At 22.0% G+C, this 22,300-nt stretch overlaps 1 protein-coding gene and 1 long non-coding RNA gene across 3 annotated transcripts in view; one reads left to right on the forward strand and one right to left on the reverse strand.

The window, feature by feature from the left end:
- Positions 1 to 22,300, forward strand: part of LOC108002637 (protein neuralized) — a 176,156-nt gene that overhangs the window by 34,449 nt on the left and 119,407 nt on the right. The gene's annotated exons all lie outside the window — the stretch shown is intronic.
- Positions 15,760 to 18,427, reverse strand: LOC108002682 (uncharacterized). 2 transcript variants are annotated; one of them, XR_001766906.3, is made up of 3 exons: positions 18,294 to 18,427; positions 17,327 to 17,481; positions 15,760 to 17,169 (listed from the first exon to the last, which is right to left on the reverse strand). It is a non-coding gene; the product is annotated as an uncharacterized LOC108002682 (long non-coding RNA). The 2 variants fall into 2 exon arrangements; XR_003698759.2 differs by having other exon boundaries at positions 15,760 to 17,177.

Genomic DNA, 22,300 nt, shown 5'->3' on the forward strand with positions numbered 1-22,300 from the left:
AAAAATAATTTTGACTATCAACAAGTATTTATTTATTTATTTATATTAAGAATAATAAATAATTCTTAAGAGCAATTCACAAAACTTTTTATTCTGAAATATATTATTTTACGTAGAGGTAATTTTTAAATTTTTTAGTAAATTCAAACGTGACTTTTTATTTTAATAAAACTTCGAGGGTAAATAGAAAATAAAAAGACATATTAAACATATTTGTAGAAAAAAATAATTGCATTTAGCGAGAAATAATTTATTTTATTACATAAATCTAAAAATTTTTTATTCTAAATATAAACAAGCATTGCACCAAAAAGAAAGAATACACGTTTAATATTTTTCAATACTTTAATTATTTTAATTTGTCTTTTCAAAGATATATAATTTAATATTCTATATAATTTTTATTTATATAGAATATTTCAATTAATATATTAGATAACATAATTTCTAATATATTCTAAAATTTTTAAAATACATTATATAATTTTCCATAATTTAAAATAATTTCCTTTGTTAGCATAAAACTTTAAAAATACTCGCAAACATACCAACCCATAAAAACAACTACAACTCCTAACAACTACAAACTTAACTAAACTACTTAATTATAAGTCGAGCTTTAATTTACCACAAAATGGCACCACCAAGTTGATTCATTTCTCTTCTTAATGTTCCTTCAAAGAAGAATGCAGATCACGAACGCCATAATATATCGTTCGATAACGATCGAAGATTCACTGTTCTCGCGAGGGATGAATTCCAAAGAAAGCAGAAGTTGTTAGCGACAACGTGTAACGAGGATGAAATCTCTTGTTACCTGAAAAATTTCAGGATCGTGCCTTCGGTTTCCTCGCCTCATTGACTCGAGGATCTTCGAGGCACGTGGTGCACAGATTTCGGCTCGAACAAAAACCTAGGGGACACTAGACTTGCTCTTAGACCTTTGGAGAGGAAAGAAGTAGCTAGTGCAATCCACCTACAAGACGTTTCAGGTATATATGGCAGGTTCGATGAAGGTACCTGCTTTTTTCTTCGTTCTTTAAGGGGCTTGAAAATTTTATGTGATTTTTTAATTATATCTAGACAAATTTGTTGTGATTTACAATCATTGCTGTTATTAATTTAATATTATTTAATTGTAATTTGATATGTTTGCAATATTTATCTTTACATAGTTACAATAATTATATAAGAAATATTCTTTAATTTTTATTTCCATAAAATGAAATAAATTATTTTTAAAAAATAATTATGAATATTTTATTTCAGTACAATATTAATTATAAAGACATTTGATAATAGTATTCAATTTAATGAAAGTAAAATATAAAATTTATCACAAATTCATCTTTTTTGTTATTTTTTAATGCAAATTTAAATTTTCACAAATATCTTTTTTCATAGATAATAAGATTATTTCCAATTTTAATCAATTTTAATTTGAAAAATTAATTTTAAAAAAATCTTTGATGCAATTATAAAATTATAAAAAGATTATAAAAAGATTTAAAATAATTCTTAAAGTTGTAGAAAAATTAAAAGATGGAAATATTACTTATTATTCGTGATAAAATCTAAAATAAAAACACAATACCTTTACCTTACTCACTATCAAATTATTATTACAAAATCTAATACTAGCTACTAACAAAATTTTGATATGAATAAAATAAAAATAAATTGTAAAAAAAACTACTTACTTCTATTAATTAATGGCCTAATACATTAATGATATTTAAAAACGTTTATTAGAAGTAGAAACTTTCACTATCCCTAAAAAGGCATAAAAAAAGAGGTCTAATTCACATTCCAACTTTGGTCCATTTACTTGAGAGCAATGTTTCGCATATTTCTCTGTTCTCTCCGCAAAAAAAAAAAAAAAAAAAAAAAAAAAAAAAAAAAGATAAAAAAAAAAAGAAAATTGTCACGACCGGGTTTGCCTCCCATAAGCCACCGCGGAATCTGCAGAAAGCTATATGGAGAAAAAAAAAAGAGAGGAGGGTTTGCCGAAGAGGGTGACGGGTTCTTCCGCAGAACGAGCGGACACGGTGTTTTCTTCATCCTCGTCGTTGACCCCTGCTTCCCTCCTTTATACTTTGGGGATGGGCGCGGGGGTAATATAAAGTGGGTGGATGAAATGAATGGGATATGTTGTGAGCGGTTCGGTTGAGTATTGTTGATCGAACAATGCCGTCTGGCTTGTACACGTCGAGAGAGACCCCAGGAGGCAGCTGACATTCTCTGACTGCGAGGAAGAGCACCTCCGGCTAGCAACAACCGGTTAATAAAGTTATCTTGGTCGAAGCGAATTTTTAGATGAAGATTTTTTGCCATATTTTTACTATTTTTTTTATTTTGAGTTTTTTTTAGGAATTTATAATCTAATTAGAAACGTATTAGTTTGTTAAAATGAACAAATTCTTAATTTTGTAAGACTTTCTATATTCGTAGTTCTATTGAAAATATTAATAATTCTTCAAGAACGATTATTTTTTCGAATTTGATTCTCGATATTTTCTATGTGAAATTAGATTATAAAATGGATGCAAATTTTTTGCTATATTTTTTCTAATCTTTGAAGATTGAATTTCTTTTTTTTTTTTTCTTATATGTATAGCATAATATTACTAATAATATAATAGTAAAATAATATAATGTAGTTCATAAATCATTATAAGTATATGACATATAACATAATAGTATAATAGTATCATATATCATATAATTTTTATTGAATGTTGCATTATTTTTTGAAAGAATTGTGTAAAAAGAAATTTCTTTTCTTTCTTATTTTTCTACTTTTTTTTTCCATCGGAAACCATAACAAAATTTTTCATTTATGTATTTATGCATATCATATAAGCATCAATATTTTTGTAATATTATTATTAATCACATAATTTTGTAGCGAAAGCAGGTGGTTAAAAGTGTAACATTGTAGCATTGCCTTATTGTATGTGCAGTAATTACTGTTAAAATTGAAAGATATCTCTTGTAGATTGATGTTTTATCGGTGCAATTTGAGACAATTACACATAAATTTTATCCACATTTACATATAATTTATATCAGGATAATTTAACTGGAACATTAATTTTTTTTTCTTTTAATATATTTTTTAAAATAATAAATGTTTATTATTTTACGTCAAATGGAAATAAATCAATGTTTTGTGATACTTTTTCTCGAGTAAAAAATTTCATTTGCTGACAATATGAAAAATTAATTTAATTTAACTTCTTATATCCATTACATATACGAGTAAAAATTTTGAATATTTTAATCGATATAATTTCCGTTATTGGATCAAAAGTCAAAGTAATAAAGAAATTAATATTTGATAATTATATTTAAGAATATTTTCTTATAAAGATATTACATTTAATTTTTCATATCTTTGAATCTATAAATAAAATTTCAAATTTATATTGAAGAAATATTTATATAATTATCAATTTTAAAACATATTACATAATAAAATAGAAATATTATTAAATATAATATTGAATTTTTTTAAAATTTAAAATATTATTACAAATAAATTATCTTCTTCTATTTTTTTTCTAATAAAAATTTAATTTCAGGCTATTTGTATTTAGCACAATTCTTTACTATTTATGTTGTAATATTTAATTCATGACATAAGTAATAAATATTAAAAACTTAATTTATAAATTATATTAAAATTTATAGAATATATTATAACTAATTATATTATATACAAATTAATAAAAATATATAAAAACTTAATACACATGATTTTAGGAAATTCTAATTGGAATATTTGATATATAGAATATATAATTTAAACTTTTTTCAATATGAATTAATCATCTTTTATCCAGGATTATTTTCAATTCTTAAAAAAAAGAAAAAAAAATGAAAAACGATAACACGAGAAGAGTGCCACTTTGTTGATCTGAATTATTCCTATAATTAGATGTAATATCCTATACATGTTTATGCAAATTTCATAAGAGGATAGAATTACATAGACTGAAAAATAGCTTAAGCATCCTTTTTCGAATTAAGAATCCTCCTTCATAGAACCCTTCAACTTCTTAATTATGTAGCAACGGTGTCTCGTTTCGTATATCCTCTGCAACCTGTTACTCCTATGCAACCTTTTGCATGCTATCATACAAAGGATACGTGCCATGCAACATGGCTCCCTTTTTGGAATTAAGTAGAGGGCGGGGTCGTCGACTGCTTCTTCGCCATCCCTTGTCTGCAGATCCTCAATTTAGCGGATGTCGATCCTGCGATGGTAAGCCATTGCACCCACATTTTAGTTATTAGCTTTATTGGCCAGCTTTTTTTTTTCTTTCTCCTTTTGCTTGAGATATTTGGTGGACTTTGTTAATGTGAAGAGTTTTAGCGTATACGATGAGAAACGAGATTAGAAGAGGAAACTAACAAGGATGTAAAAGATAATCTGCGCTTTAATATAAGGCAGATGAATTGAAAATCGAAGATATATATATATATATATATATATATGAATTTTTTGGATTTATTAATTAATTTATTTGTTATTGATTTGTCATGAAATTCAAAAATTTATTTTTTTTATTTTAATAATGCAGATTTTCATTTGAAGCTTTTTTTAATTTTCAAATTTGAAAATTAATCAAATATAAACTAGAGATTAATTAATTTTCAATTGGATACAAAAATAATTGTAAAAAAAATGAAATAAAATGAAATTATGAAAATAAACAAAAAATGTAGAATAAAATTTTATCATTTAAATCTTCATTTTTGAAAAAATCAAAATTGGACATAGAAAAAACTTATTTTTAAATGAAAAAAAATTATTTTATATTATTTTTATATAGAATTTTTTATATAGAATTTTCTGTATAATTCATTTATATCTAATTAAACATTAATCATTTTCATTTATATGTGGAAAATTTGTAAATTTGATTTACTCGAAAATGAAAAAATTTTATTCCATATTTTCGATTTATTTTTTTCATGTAAAATCATCTATTGTCCAATTTTAATGATTATATTATAATTGTGAGAGATAAGAAAATAATTATTACTATATTGTGTTAATTTAATTATATATTATTTTAATTAATAATTGTTTCATGGCAATAGATATAGAATATAATTCGTATATTTTAAACTTTAATAATTTGAATAAAAACGTATAATAATTGTATGAAATAGTTAGTTAGTTCCAAAAAAGATTTATTATTTCATGCCTGATTTATAAATAAATTGATGCTATTTTAATTAATATTCAATTGATCGTAATAATTTAATGAAATTATATCATTACATTATTATAAAGAGTAAATAACAGTCCTTTGAAAATATTTTGTATTAAAAATTTATTTATATTGTATGATAAATTTAATTAATTAAATATTTACAATATATATTATATATGATATTATAGAAAAATATTTTTATTTAAGATTCATAATAAACAAAAAATAAAAATATACGTTAGTTACAAAGACTAACGTAAACGTGTAAGGGTAACTTCCACCCTCTAATGACATATAAACGTATCACAAAATATTATCTATCGATCATCCCAAAATGTTTAGACGTCCGTTGATGTATCGAATTTCTCAATTTGGTCATGCAGTTTATAAAAAGGATCGTTTCCTGTCGATAAGTCACGTGGCTACTCAGTTTACGTCCGTAAACTCTTTTGGTAGCAGTTGTTCTATGAAGAAGGGAGGTAGACAGCTGAGATGATTACATGAAAAATATACAGTTAACCACTAGATTTCAACTAATAAATTGTGTTATGAAAATAAGAAAATGGTCAAAATTTATTTCAAATAATAATTTTAAATAAAGTTATTTTATTATTTTATTATTATAAGTAATGTATCTGGATTGAGGTTATGTTCTTTATTCGGTCTATTGAAGGAATTTGCAAGAGGAATTATTATTTGGGAAATAATAAATTAAAAAATTGATTATTTAAGGAAATAACGTTTATTTCATAATAGAAATAAACTGATTCCTGAAATAATTTTCAGAAAATGTATTAAACAAGAAATATAGTAATAATAATAAATGTATAATAATGTTGGAAACAATAGTTAGAAACAATAATAATACAAATATTTGATGTTGATATATCGTGAAATTATTTTCATTAAATTAAATAATAAATAATAGCAAGTATTTATTCTATAAAAATGTTAAATAAATCATGTAATTGCAAATATATTTATTTACTTTCTTTATAAATGAAATATTTCATGAAATAATGAATTTATATCATTTCAAAAATAAATTATTTCTCAAATAATTTAAAAAAATAAATAATGTAATATAAAAATTCTTTAATAAATAACCAAATAAATAACCAACAATAATTCTGTTTTATATGAAATACCAATAGTATGTATATGTATATACTATAATGAGTTATTCAAGATACCTCTTTCCAAACCACGAATAATTAAATGATTTTATTTGCTACAATGAATGGAAAAAAATTTTTACTTGAAGCTTCGTTTTAGAATAAATTAAGTTTAAAAATTTTCAAATACATTGAAAAATGTGTGAAATTATTTAATTCTTGAAATAAATTGAAAAATATAGAATAAAATCTTTTCGTCTAAATCCTTTTTCTTTCTTTTTGAAAAAATTAAGATTAAACAAATTCCATTTTTTTCTCTTTCAAAATTATTTTTAAATAAAAATAATTTAATTTTATTCTAAATATACTTTTGATTATATTTCCCGATATGAAAATTTTCATATTTTAAATTTCGAATATTTGAATTTGAATCATCAAATGACAGGATATACATTGTGGAAATGAGCCAAAAAAGCACGTGCGAAATCAGTACGATATTCCTCCTCGTGTTTCCCCGAGTTTGTTCACGTCCGACTTCTGGCACGCAGCTGTGTTCCTCCTGTATGATCACTGCTCACCAAAATCAATGGGTTCAATCCTGAGAATCTATTGAAACCACGTTCGGGTATCTTCAAACACCTGGGTTTTCACGTTCAATTTCTAGAGATAAATTGACACCTGGGTACCACATGCTGATGCCTCCATGCCCAGCTACTTTTCATTTAGCTATTCCGTGTTTATGACTTTCGTTACGTCATTTTGGTCATCTTCTTCGTATTTTTTCTTACCTGTTTCTTTTCTTTGTTATATTCTAGAAATTTTCTTTTTGGTTTGGGTTAAAATCAGTGAAAAAACTTGTAAGTTTCAATTCGCAGTAGGTCTTTCGTTGTATAAAGTAATTGAGAAACAAGAGTATATTTACAATTCCTGATCAAAGAATTAGGATCAAGTATTAAATTATTGTATAAAAATTTTACATTGTTACAAAAATAAACATGTATGTTTATGTATGTTTAAATAAAGTATGTATATGTTTATAATCTTCTAATGGAAAATTATATATTGTAATTATATATGTTATATATGTTATATGAAGTTTCCAATAAAAAGAATATTGTAATTCATACTGTAATATTAATTTATAATTTTATAATTTTTAACATTATAATTTATTTCCTTTTTCTAAATGAAAATATTTATTTTTTAAAATCAAAATTTATTTAAACTTTTAATTATAATTATTTTATTTATTAATTGCTGCAAATAATCTTCAAAAATTTTTTTTTATTTTAAATATAAATATTTTGTATCTTATTTGTAAATATTTTACTATATAACAAGTGATGATAGTACATGATAATATATATAGTACATGTAAAAGCTTTTGCAAATGTTTTTACAAATTTTGAATTATAGTTTTAAATTATAATTTTATTTATATTCACAATGAAAAATAAAGAATCTTTTCAAAAGAAATATTTTTTTTTTTCCTTTTTTTTTATTATTGTATATGAATATTCAAAATAAAATTTTCTAATTTTATATCTTTTCTAATAAAATAAATTCAATTTAAAATTATAAATATGAAAAATTAAATATTAAAAATTTTCTTTTAAATATAGTATATATATAATTTTTTTAATAATAAAATTGTAAATATCGATATAAATCTATATTAATCATAAATTTATGCAAATATTCTAGAGTATAGAAATATTTAATAATTAACATAAAAATCAAACAATAATCTTTACACTTAATGTTCATTAAATGTTTTATTACTTTTAAGAAATTTTATTTATTGCTTAAATTTTTTAGATGTTCTTCATTCAAATTTATATACAAATCTTTATATCGTTAATTCTAACTATTAATATCTTTATATAAATTTTAAATATAAAAAAATCTTTTCATGCAGAAATTTTACAATACTTTTATTACCATATCTATTAAATAATAAAACTTAAATTTCAAATACATAAAATATTCTTCTTATAATTAATTTTAAAATAAGATACAATCTAAATATAATATTGTTTTTCACATGTTATTCTGCATTTTTTAAAAATTTATTCTGCAATTTTATTTATTAAATATTTGTGAATATATATCTTATTTATTTGTTTGAATTTCAATATTCATAAATTAAATTTTAATTCTTTAATATTCTTCAATTTCTTGTAAAAGATTTAATTTTATTTTTATAATTCGTTATAAACATTATATTAATATTATATATAAAAAAATTAAAATTTCAATAAAAATAAAATGTTTTTTAGAAAATATTTTTTAAGTTTTTTAACGTAAAGCAAATGATTTTTTAAATGGAATGAAATAGAATGAACGTGATTTCTACAGTAAAAATTAGTAAATTTTGTTTTAATAATAAGAAAACTAATTAATAAAAAAATAATAAAGAAATCTCTTAATTTTTTTAATATAAAATAATTATAATCTCTTAAAATGGAATAAGATTGTATATGATTTCTGATAATAAATTCTTATAATAAATTCTATCTATATTTGTACATCTATATTTCTATCTATAATTTTTACATAAATCTCTTCGCCATTAATTTCAATTTAAATGAAATTTTTTCAATCTGTATTCATTATTATTTTCTTCTTTTGAAACAAAAAAACTTCATTCTTAAAAATTCTTAAAAAAATTCTTAGAAAAAAAAAAAAGCTAAAAAAAAAAATTTTCTAAACCTAATTTTCATCTTCATTGCCACAAACGAACGAAAATGAAAATTGTCCCATCATTAACATAACAGGAATGCAAAATAATAATGAATTGGTCGCGAGAGAATCTGATCCACGATTCATTCAACCAACAGAGGGATAACTGGTGTTTCATATGATCTTACCGATTATTCTCGCTCGAATTGTTTTGGAGGCATTCATCAATCTATGGATTAAGATCCGATAATAGGATTTAGAAATTTCAGGATAAGGATTTCTAATATTACATATTATTATTATTTCATAGAATAATTATTTATTATTTATTCAATAATTTTTAATAAAATACAATTTTTTGTTTTTTTTGTTTTTTTCAAAGTTTGTTTTAGGAATAAATTTTCTCTATAACTGCTTCGCTGCAACTATGTTTGATAAAAAAAAATATTAAAATAAATTTTATTCAATTTGATAAAAGTTAACTAAAGAATAAAAAATTAATATTAATTTTTATTTCATTTTTTAAGAATCTCTAGATTCTGTTATTTATATTATTTCATAATTTTTTTATTTTTAAGATAAATAAAGATAATAAATTAAAAAATATGATATTTTTTTAGAAAAAAAATAGATTTGTTTTTATTTAACAAGCTTTAGTATGATATGACATAATCATTATTTTAATATTTAATAATATAGATATGTATAAAAGTTAATATTTATATTAATTTATTTGTATTTGATATGACTGAATAATCAGTAAATATAGTAGTGTGTTGACGAGAAAAAAATGCAATGGAAAACCAATATTAAAAAAAATTTGTAATAAATAAAAAAGTTGTATTTATAATTAAAATTGAATTTATAATAAATGATATTTTTTATTTTTCCAAATTTCTATATATAAATGTTCTTTTATTAATCAGTAATATTTATTAATTTTATTAATCAGAATTCTTAAGTATTCTCTTTTCATCCTTTCAATTATTTTTAAGGAATTTAGTTCATATCAGATTAGTTTTTTTGCTGAATTTAAAAAAAAAATAATAATAAAAAAAAAAGAAATAAAGTTGTCTTCCTTAATGTTGTGATTGTTATAATTAAAAAAAAAAACAGTTGTATAACACTTTATATAAATCGTTTCATGTAATATTATGTTATTCAATCTTCTTATTAAGAAAAGAAAAAAAAATAAAATTAATTTTTAATTTTTAAAAAACCAGCTTATAATAGATACTTAATAGATGCAAGTTATATTGTACATTCTAATCATATTTAATTTCTTTTATTTTTTTTTTAATTTTAATTTTGGTATCATTATAAACAAAAAAATACATTGGATCACAAAAAACAAATATTAAATATATATATAATATACATACATTTATCTCTAGAAATATGTAAGATTGAGAAACGCTGTTAGAAAAGTAATGAAAAGGGATGATGAACCAGAATTTCAGCTGGTCTCCACTTAGGGGAGGATATCGAAATTGAAAGGGGGACGCTTTTGGTTTTATTCAAATATATATCTCGCAGCCCCCTCCCTTCCTTTCGTCCACATTCCGATACAGTGCACGAAGAGCCACCCTGGCGCCAGATGTTTGCACCTTTTCAAACTGGCACTCGCCTGTTGCATATTGAATTTTTCATTGCGGTCCTCTGGTTCGCGTGTCCCCCGCGAAAAACCCGTATTTCACGTTTCAATTTTGCATTGTTTCGTACAGGGGTTGGGGATTGATTTATTTTTTGAACGAGAAAGTGCTTGTTGAAAGATTGGAATAATATGTTGGATATTTTGTTGAAGATTTTATCAAGCGTTTTTAATTTTAGAATATTTTATTATTTTATCTTTTTTTAGATACACTATTTTCTTTTTTTGTAGATAATTAGATATTAAAAATTCTGTCGTACATATTATAATGGAAAAATAATAAATTTTATGAATAATTATTTATTTTATCATGTTGTGTAATGTTGAAGAGATAGTTGCTTTTTGGAGATTTTAGATATTTAAGATCTATTTTTTAGTTAATAGATTGGAAGAATTCTAATTTCATTTTTTTTATTATTTATTAATTTTTTAACTAAAATTTGTCATTCCTATAATGACAGAAAAATATATGAGAAAATAAATAATTATTTATAAAATTATATTGTATAATATTATTTTAAAATAATTTTGATTGATAACAAATGATTTTTGTTTAAACATATTGATGAGTCACAGTTAAAATTATATACTTTTTCACATAATAATATGTTCAATTTAAAATAAATTCATGAAACATTTCTGTGAAAGTCAAAAGATTTTTGAACGAAAATCTTAGTTGTATATATTTTCTATTTCTTTGAAAATTTTTCTTTTCGAATTATTATACATAATAACAAATTGAGTACAGTGATTTATTAAAAAATATGTAATTTCTTTTAAAAAAACGAAGTTCATATATCTTCTACAAAAAACAATTAAATTATATCAAATTATATTTTTCTCGAAACTATTCAACTTTTATCTAAATCTATTTTTTAAATAATTCTTTATTATATTTTAATTTCTTTAGTTTTAGACAATTTAGCCAATATATATAGAATGTTGATATATTTGTAATATAATTGAAGAATTAATTCTAAAGTCAAAAAAAGTTGTTATATAAAAATTTTTTATTGAGATTTGTTTATTAAGTTATAAGTAATTTTGCATTAAAAAAAAGAAACAGATAGAGTTTTATTCCTGATGTATTATCTTTTATTTAAGGTAAATTTTCAATTGTTATTAATTTAATAAGCTTTAAATAAATTTTTTAACATCAATTTTTGATTTGTTAAAAAATTTTTTTGATCATTACAATTTTCTGAAGATTTTTCAGGAATATTATATTATAACTCGATATATATGTATATATAATTCTATACATAGTTTAAGGAGATGATTTTACATTGTTATACTAATAATAATATTTTTTATTTGTTTTAGGTAAGTCTCGCAATTTTATTCTTTGAAATTAAAACGCCATCTAGTCATTTTTCTATGAGGATGTAAGGGATGTCATCATTATGAATGATATAACATTTTTCATAACGTAAGTTATTTACAATAATGGTTGTATTATTAAACAAAATATGATTAATTTAAGATTCAATAATATTGAAAATTTATTGAATCTTGAAAATTCGATAAAATCTATTTAGAAATAATTTTATTTTGTTTAGCTCTTAAAAAATTGAACGACAACTACAAGTTATTATTTATTGTTTTATCAATATTTTTTTAAAACATATATGTTTTTATGCTCTATATTAAAAAAAGAAAGTACTATATATTTACTAACTATGATAAATATTTTTTTGAATATTGAAATCCAATTAATTAAAAAAAGAAGAAAAAATAAACTCATTTTAAAATATATAATTTATAAATCAGACGAATCTTAATTTTATAATTTTTAATTAAAATATTATATATATAAATGTGTGTCTCTTAAAACATTATTACATCATTCTCCTAAAATTATACAATTCTTATATACACCGGTGTTACATTATTAAAACTCTACATTATACTCTCACCCTTAAAAACAATCAATTATTCCCCTATTACAATACTCAACTCTTAAAACCTGCATAATCAATCTTACTTAAATCATTTTCAAAACCATATCCCCAAACTACCCGCAAGGTAGAATTAACGACCACGATACTTCTTCACGATATTTCTCCCTTTGAAAATTTGATATCGAATTAAACCTCGATGAATAATCGTATCCCAAGCAGAAGGGAGAGTATTCGAGAGTACTTGACGAAAGGAAAACTCGAATGCCTCCTCCTATCTCTCTCTCTCTCTTTCTCTCTTTCCCCTGTCTTCTCTCTGTTTTATTTTTTTTTCATTTTTCTTCTTTTTTCTTTTCTTTTTTCCTTTTTTTTTTAATCTTCATCCACTCGAAACTTCGTTTCCTCTTCGATCGACTCGAGGACCGTCTGCGGAGTGTTGGAAACACGCATTGAAACAGTTTCGCTTTGATCTACAGCGCGTGGAATCTCGTTTCCTCTTCTATAGTCGCGCGATTCCGCGCGTGCACGCGCGTGCTCACTCGAAGCCTGTTGCTTTACCAATGGCACAAGGTGTTCGCATAAGGTTAACGAGACTATTCTATGTTTAGACAAAATTCGTCCCGACAGAATTTCGTGGAAAATTTGATTGTGGTTTTGTGGCTCGAGTTTTGTTTTCAAGTTTCTTTAGTTCTATTTGAATTCTCAGTTTTTTATCTTGAAAGAAGTAACTATTGTTATTCTTATTATATGTGTATATAGATTGGTCACGAAATTATTCGAATATTATTTTATGTGACAATATAAAATTAATAATTCTTGAATTAAAAACTTTTTTAATAGATTTTATACATAGAGTAATTTTTTTGTCAATGGAATGAAATTAAATTCAAAAGTTTTGGTATATTCTTAAATTTGGATATAATTTTATCTAGGATTTTTTTTTATAGCAGAGTATTAAAATTTGAAGATTTTATAATTTAGAATCTTGCATCAAAGTTATATTTAAAAAAGAGAAAAATCTGTTGAAACTTTAACTATTAAATATTCATTTCACTTTCTTAATAAGTAATATTTGATTAGAAAAAAAATTCATATAATCCATTGTAGTTTGTATACTTCTGAACATTCGTTAAAAAATAAAGAATTTATTTGAAAAATTAAAAAAAGAAAAAATGAAAATTTATTTTTAATAGACTTCATGAATATTTATGTAAAGTATAATAAGTTATATGTACATGAAGCAATTTTTTCTTAAAAAGATGAAAAAGCGTGAGATAGAAAAAAATTTTAAGTTTATAAAATATTCAGATTTTAATGCTCTAGCATCCTATTAAAAATATAAAATGATAAAATTATATTTAGAATATGAAAACATAAAGTAATCTTAAGAATTGATTTTACTCTCTCAAAAAAAATTTCTGTCTATATTTAATTTATTATAATTTTACATACTTTCATTAAATCAGAATTTTCGTATAAAATAGTTTTCAAATACTTTTATGTACTGTATTACTTATTTCAACAATGTTCAATTAACTGACATATTTTTCATTTAATTATCCTGAAATTTTAATTATTCCTCAATTCTTAAAACTGAATTTTAATTTGTTAAATAATATTAATATATATTGTTTTATAACAATTTGTTATGATAGATTTTTAATATCAATTCCATCAAATTTTAATTTTAAGAATAAAATATTATCATGTATTTTATCAGAATAGTAGTTTTATATACTATTATTTTATTTTTCAAAAATAGTTGGAAAATACTACTTAGTCGAATTGTTATCTCGACGAATTTCATGAAAGCTTAATTCCTGTCTCGTGACGCAAGCTTTGTTTCGAATTTTCGAGTTTCTTTAATCTCTATGGTGCTTCTCTTTGTTCTATGTTAAAACATAGGTTCTCTATAGGGAGAGATTTGTTGTTCTTCTGTAAGTATATTCTTAGATTTCTAAAAGAGTGTTTCGTTTTCAAGTATTTCTTTCTGTTCTGAAGTTTAGATTTATAGTTTGGATAGTTTCAGTTGTTCTATTTGGAATTAGCATATTTTGTACGGATTATTGGTGATATATAAAATATGTAAAGTATAACAAATATTCATTTTGAAATATTATTGGAATTATTTACATTGTATTTACTATGTATATATATATATATATATATATATATATATATATATATATATATATATATATATGTATATATATATATACTCAATGCATTTTATTCAATGAAAAAATTAAAATATGTTTCATTTCTTATTTGAAATTTCATCTTCTAATAAATATATATATAATAAATATAAATAGATTGCAAATGTTTGTGCATTTATGCAAAATTTAATTATATTATGAAGAAATCTAAAATGTATATGTTACAGAAAAGCAAATTTCTCCAAGAGTTAAATTCCATTTGAAGAACTGAAAATCATAATAAGTTAAATCATAATACTCAAATACTGATTCAGTTCTAATTAGACTGCTGATGTTTTTGCATTTATGCAAAAATATAAAATTTTAATGTATAAAAATCTGCAGAAATATACACGACATAAAAAAACCACAAAATATATTATGATATTTGAAAAATGAAGTAAATTTATATATAAACTTTATATAGAGAACTTAAAAATTATAATGGTGTAAATATAACTAAGAGAAAATTAAACTATGTTCTAGTCAGTAATTATTTTAATCTAAGTTAATTAAGTTACTTTAATATACTAAGAAAATGTAAAAATGTACAAAAAAACTTATTCTTTTCTTAAACTTTTCAAAATAATTTTCATATATAATATAATTTATGCCCTTATGATTTTTAGCTTCCCATTTCTTTGATTGTGTTTATAAAAATTTGAATTTAAATAAACTTTTGAATAAACATTTAATTATGATAATTAATATTGATAATAAAAAAAGATTTCTTTTCATTATTACATATGTTTCTTGAAAATTTATTATTTTAGAGAATTTATTTATTATCTTTTTAATACCTCATTTCTTACTAAATATTTATAACTATTGATTAAAAATCAAAATAATAAATTATAATCCAAAAATGTATAATGACAAAATTTAATTTATATTTTTCTAGTATTTTTATAAGTTCTAGTAATTTTATAGTACAATAATTAAATTTTTATTCAATTGTGAAACATATCGTAATGTATTTAAAAAATATAATTTTTAATCTCTTTATTTTTATATTTTATACTTTAAATTACATAAATAAACAATTGTTATCTATTTAGGAAACACTTATTTCAATTTTAAAAAAATTATATATTAAATACATTTTCATTTCATGGAAATGAACGTTTCATTTTTCTACATACGATTTTGCGACAATAATTTCGATATTTTCAGTGCTTCTTTATCGCTATCATTTATCTTAAAAGTCAACTTCACACCACCTGCACGGCACTTCACCATCTTCCATAACCATAAGGAATTATGTAATTTTTCTTGGTAAACAGGTGTCATTTTTTAATAGATCTTATTTAAATATTCATAAAGGATCAAATCTTCTCAATTTTTATGAAGTGTTTTACCACTCGACCACAGAAATAATCGTTTTCAATTTTACAACTTCAATTGAGAATCTCGTGGTAAAAGGATATCCATTTTTATATTAATATTAAAAAAAATTTCGTATAAAATCATTTTACTTTATTATTTGAAATTAAGAAAAGATATATATTAATTAGAAAAACATGTATATTAAAAAAATTCTCTGGAATCATAGTAGGGATAGTCATCATAATGATGATTCTATACTACAAAAACAAATTGAAAGAAAGAATAAAATGTTTTATAACAAGTATCTTATAACGAATGACTTATAATATTGATTAATATTGATAAGAATTTCTTTTTATTAATATATATGTTTTTTAAAAATTATTTATTATTTAGAAAAGTTATTTGTTACCATATAGTGTTTTGTCTTTGATTAGAAAGACAAATTGCATTATTTTTAATATGTCTAAATACACTTAAAAAATCATCAATATCTTAAATGAAAAATTGTTCTGCCATTTAATTATGGTCAATACAATTTTAATTTCTTTATAATATTATTTTTCTTGAATTTTGACATTTTCAATTCGATTCTTTTATCTTCATCATTATTTTAGATTATGATTAATTATCATAAAATCAACTTCAATCTGTACGATACTTCACAATCCTGCATAATAAAAAATTATTTAAAAAATTATTAAAATTATGTAATTTTTTTAAATAAACAGATGTCATATTTTACAAACTAATAAATTTTTATTAAATAAATAAAAATAAAAAAAACAAAAAAAGTTGAAAAATCTTTAATATACGCTTGATTTTTTCTTTTAAAAAAATTATCTAAATAATATGAATAAAATATGAATAATATGAATAAAAAGTACGTATCTCAATTTCGATGAAAAATTGTTTCGTCACTATCACAGAAATATTCGTTTCCAATATTCATTTTACAATATAATGCTCCATCTTCGACATTTCCAATACATCTCTATCATCATTAATTATCGCAAAAATCGAGCACCTGTATTACAATCTTTCATGGTCATCAGGAATCATGCGTATCTCTTTCTGAAAAACTAGTTCACCATCAAAACTTGTAATAAGCGAGTGTAAAGTGAAAGTATCTCATGAAACCAAGAAAAGACTAAGAAGCAGAAAAACGAGAAGCGAGGAGGCACGTGCCAGTTTGAAAATGGAAGCACCCGTTTTAAGCAAAGTTCATTACCTCCGTGGAAGATTCCTCTATAAAGGAGTCGGTTGAGTCACGTCGCCATGTCTCGAGTCATCCTCCTAAGCAATTCGTTTCGTATTCACTGGACAGGGTATTTACGGCAAGTTGGCAAGACTAGCATTTAATCCAGCTTCAAGGAAGAAACGTGGCTGGAAAAGAGGGGAAAACGAATTTAAACTGTAAATGCGTATTGAGAATCGAGCGATCTTCGTGCGTAGAAAGTTGAAAACGCGGAAGAAATGCGTGAATGATGGTTTTGTTTTGATTTTAGATGACCCAGTGATGCGAGAAACTTTTGATGTAATGATCGATTAATTACCAGTAAAATTGTGATTAATTATATTATTATTAATATATATTGAGTGGAAATAATCCAAATTATAATATTTTTCGAAGTTATAAAATATTGTTTAATGATTAATAATATTTCATAGAATTTTTGAAATATATATTTAAAATATCGTTAAGATAATACGAATAGAAATAGATTACGATGTAGCAATTTCAAAATTTTTTTATTTTTATTTTTATTTTAATTAATCAATAATTTATAAGAATTGTAATTAGCTACATCGTTATAAATACCCATAATATTGATATATTGATTGAAAGTAATTCGAAATTTTTCTTATTTATTTCAAAATGTCGTTAATGATTAATAATAATTTCGAATAAGAAAAAACAAAAATTCTAATCATTTTTATTCGTATTAAACAATATTTTATCATTTTATTATCGATATATTAAAAACTATAAATAAAATATCGATATTATATCGATGATCACAACTTTATGTTACAAGATGTCTCATCTTGTTAGTTATGTGTCGAATGTTTTAATACTTTATCTATCTCTCGTGATTGAGGTTATCATTCATTAATGACTCACTCGAATAGAAAGATTGATTAATAAGCTTAATTAATAAACACTAGCATCGAAAAGATAAAATATTAATTCTTACCTTCTGATAGCTAAAATCTTTATAGCGTGCAATATAGAGAATGAAAATAAAAATTGTAATGCAACGCAAATGAAAAGTACAAAGTCTCAAATAACGTTATACGTTGTAGCACGTGCTTGCGCCAAAGGAAAAAGAAAGGTAGTAGAGAAGTATTATGTTTGTTTGCGCCTGCGCGATAAGGGCGCATTTGCAATGCCAATAGACTTGATACTGACGTTTTGATTTATTATTATTATCATTATGAATAACATGCTTTTTTTCATTTTTTTTGAAAAAATTGAATATACAACAACGTAAAAAGTACAAAATATGCAAAGTATAATATACAAATTACGATATTTGAGAAGTAAAATAAATCTCTTTTTGCTAGTTATATTTATAAAAATTTTCATCGAAATCTGTAATTATACATAATTGAAGTTTGCATTAGATGGAGTTTACATTAGATGGAGCAAAAAAGATAGAATAAAATGGCAATGGGACAGAGATAGAACTCTTATCTTTTATTTCATTTTTTATTTAAAATATAATTAAATTGTTTATAACTTAATATTATAGACATGCGTAAATTTAAAATAAATATTTCCATTATTTACATCATTAGTGAATCATCAATGAAATTAAAAAAAAGAATTAAATCTTAATTCAAATATTTTCATTTTATTTTTATCTTACATAATATCTATTTTTATGTTTTTATGATAGTAAAAAATAGTTATTTCATAATCAATAATTAGAAATAAATGATTTTATTCTATCTATTTAGAAAACTTTTGTATCTATCTACTATTTTATATATTTAATGATTTATGTATCATGTATATGTTTAATTATAATTCTGAAATAATAAAATATTTTACCTACAATGAATCTTTAATTTAAAATATCAAATATTATTTTTAAGTAGTAAATTAATAATTTTTAAATAAAATTTTAAACAGTCTACAATTTAAATTACAATCGATAATGATCAAAATTCATATAGATAAAAAATAAATTTATATTTTTATTTACATTGAAAAAAAATAAGAAAATAAATAAATTATTTATTTCATGCACAATTATCTTGATTATCTTTATTTTCAACGAATATACAGAATATTTACATATTATGAAGCAAAAAAAACATTTATTAAAATTTTAATATTAAAATTTTATTTAGTTTAACAGATTAATAATTGTTCGATATTCAAATAAATTTTCACAATCAATTTGTCTTTTTAACAGATATGTATATACTTCTTTAATAATTTAAAGTAGAGTAGTAGAATAATTTAAAAATTGCAACATGTTACATACAATGTTTACTTATCGATGCAATTTACATAAATTATATGGAAGAAAATTATTCGGCCTTTTTTCTTTTTTTTTTTTTTTTTTTTTTGATTATTTTTTCTTTTTCAAATAATGATCCCATTATAATCAACGTATTGTAGTAATATTGTCGGACATGGTTAATTTCACGAATTTCGAAGTTTTTATCTGCTATTAATCGGTTCCGATGAAACAGCTGCGAATTCCAAATAAAGTATAAACTTATATAAATTTTTTTTATGGCAAAATGTAAACACAATATAAAATGACCTTTTTTTTTTTTTAAATTATATAAAATAAATTTAATTCCGATATTGCACGATGTGAATGGATAGAAAAATTTCTAGAATAATTAAAGAAATATTTAATTAAAATGAGATAATTAAAATATTGAATAAGTATTTGGATTTTAATTAAGAATTGCAAAAGTATTACATTAGTGATGTTACAATATTATAATATTATAAAAAAAATATTATAACAGGATTATATAATTAATGAAATTTATTTTGATGTAAATTTGATGTAAATACTTTAATAGAAAGATATTGATCATGTTTAAATAATTAAATTCTAAAATATTATTAAAAGTATTAAATAATATTATATAATTAATAAGTTTTTAATTCTTAATCTTCTTATGATTAAATGAAATTCTTTTTATTAATTATTTATGATAGAAATATGTTTTTTTTGCAATGATTTTAGATATAAATATAATTTAAAATTTGAGAATTTCTATAAAAAAAATATATTTATTATTTAATATATTAATTATTTAATTATTTAATAATTAACTAAAATACTATATTGCACTATGTATAATATTAAGTGTTATTTTATTGATATTTTCTTAAAAATATGAATATTTATATATATATTATATTATTTTACATTATGTAGCAGAAATTCATTGTATATTTAGAATTACTATTAATTAATAATTAATAATTTAATTAATAATTATAAATGATTACAAATAAACGATTTTTTGTTTTATTTTTTTATTTTTAGAAATCAAGTAATCTTTTAATATTATGTTTGGATTATGATATTTAAATATCTTATTAATTATTATATTTAATTAAAAGAAATAAAAAATAATTAGTCTACATCTTTGATTTCAATGATTTTATAGTAAATAAATAGATAATATTATAATGCTTTAATATATTTATAAAATTATATATTCAAAGATTAATTATTAATTCGAAAATTATTCTTTTCACAGTCACGTGTAAAATCTAAATAATTTTAATATAAAAAATATTTATAATAATAAATATGAATTGAAACAACGAAAAAAAGCTACATTATTTGAGAATACATTTTAAAGTTAAATAATATAAATAAAATTTTCACGATATTACAAATCTTTATTTAATTTTTATTATTTTATTTTTGCAGACGAATTTGAAAAATCATATTTTAAAGGATTAAGTAATTTGAAAACAATTTTTATAATTACATTTAAATATTAAATAATTCCAAAATAATAATTATAATATTTATACGAACTTAAAAAATTTTTACAAATTTATACAAACTTAAAAAATACACTTAAAAAATTTGATATCTATCTGAAATAGTATTAAAGTGCTCTTTCCTATAATAACTTAATTTTGTTTTTGCAAATTAATTAACAATAACAATATCAATATTAACAATAACAATTTTCTTTTGAAAATTAATTAACAATTAAAAATACAATTAAAAAATTTTCATTATATATTGAAAAATATACACAATCACATGAATTGCTAATTAATAATTAAACTGAATCAACGTTTTATCATCAACAGTACACAAGTAGATTCAAAATTCGTCGAACACTTTTTGCTATTTTTTTCCAGCACCTACGTACCTCGAATCTTTATCACAGATTGCACTGGATAATTCTCTGGAATACGATACTCCTGTTTGCAATTGAACACCTATAGAAATCGGCAAAACGATCGTCATCGTGTATCAGGTGGACGATAACGACTCGATGGGAACGTTCTTGTTTGCCGATCGATGTCCGTCGCATTTCACCTGTCGTTATCGCCAACTCGATTTCCTTTATGGCTATTGGGACGGCCGATCGTTTTCGCCGCGCGTAGAAAGCCCAAGTCGCGTTGCACGTTTCGTTTTTCTTCGATTACCATTCTATCGCTTGAACACTTAACGAAATAACGAGGATTTGTGCCTTTAATCCTTTGACGATGTGACAAAGTGAGGAGAAGGGAAATTATTCGAAAAGTTATTTTCTTGTTATCCAGAGTTTTGACAAACACGAATCGATCATTTCTATGAATATTATTGGAGTGTCGTTTAACTATTTGGAAATGTAATGAAATAACAAGGAATTGGAAATTGAGAAAATAGTTGTTTTCTTGTCATCAAGACAAGAAAATTTTTGATAGATATTTGATTTTATGAATATTCTTGTTTCTGTTTTAAGTAAGAAGGAATTGTTTTTGTTCGATTCAAAAAATTTTTAATTTTTTAATATTTTCTCGTAGATTTCTGATAAAGATTTGAGTATTCTTTTGAGAGTAACGAAATAATGAGAAAATAATCTTGTCATCAAAATTCTTGATAAATATTTGATCATTCTATAAATACATAGTAGAGTCATTGTTACTTAATTTGAAAATCCAAGGAATTGGTTAAAGGATATGGCATTTAATCTTTTCACGATGTAATGAAGT

The sequence above is a fragment of the Apis cerana genome, linkage group LG12 (assembly GCF_029169275.1).
Source record: "Apis cerana isolate GH-2021 linkage group LG12, AcerK_1.0, whole genome shotgun sequence".
NCBI classification, from domain to species: Eukaryota; Metazoa; Arthropoda; class Insecta; order Hymenoptera; family Apidae; genus Apis; species Apis cerana.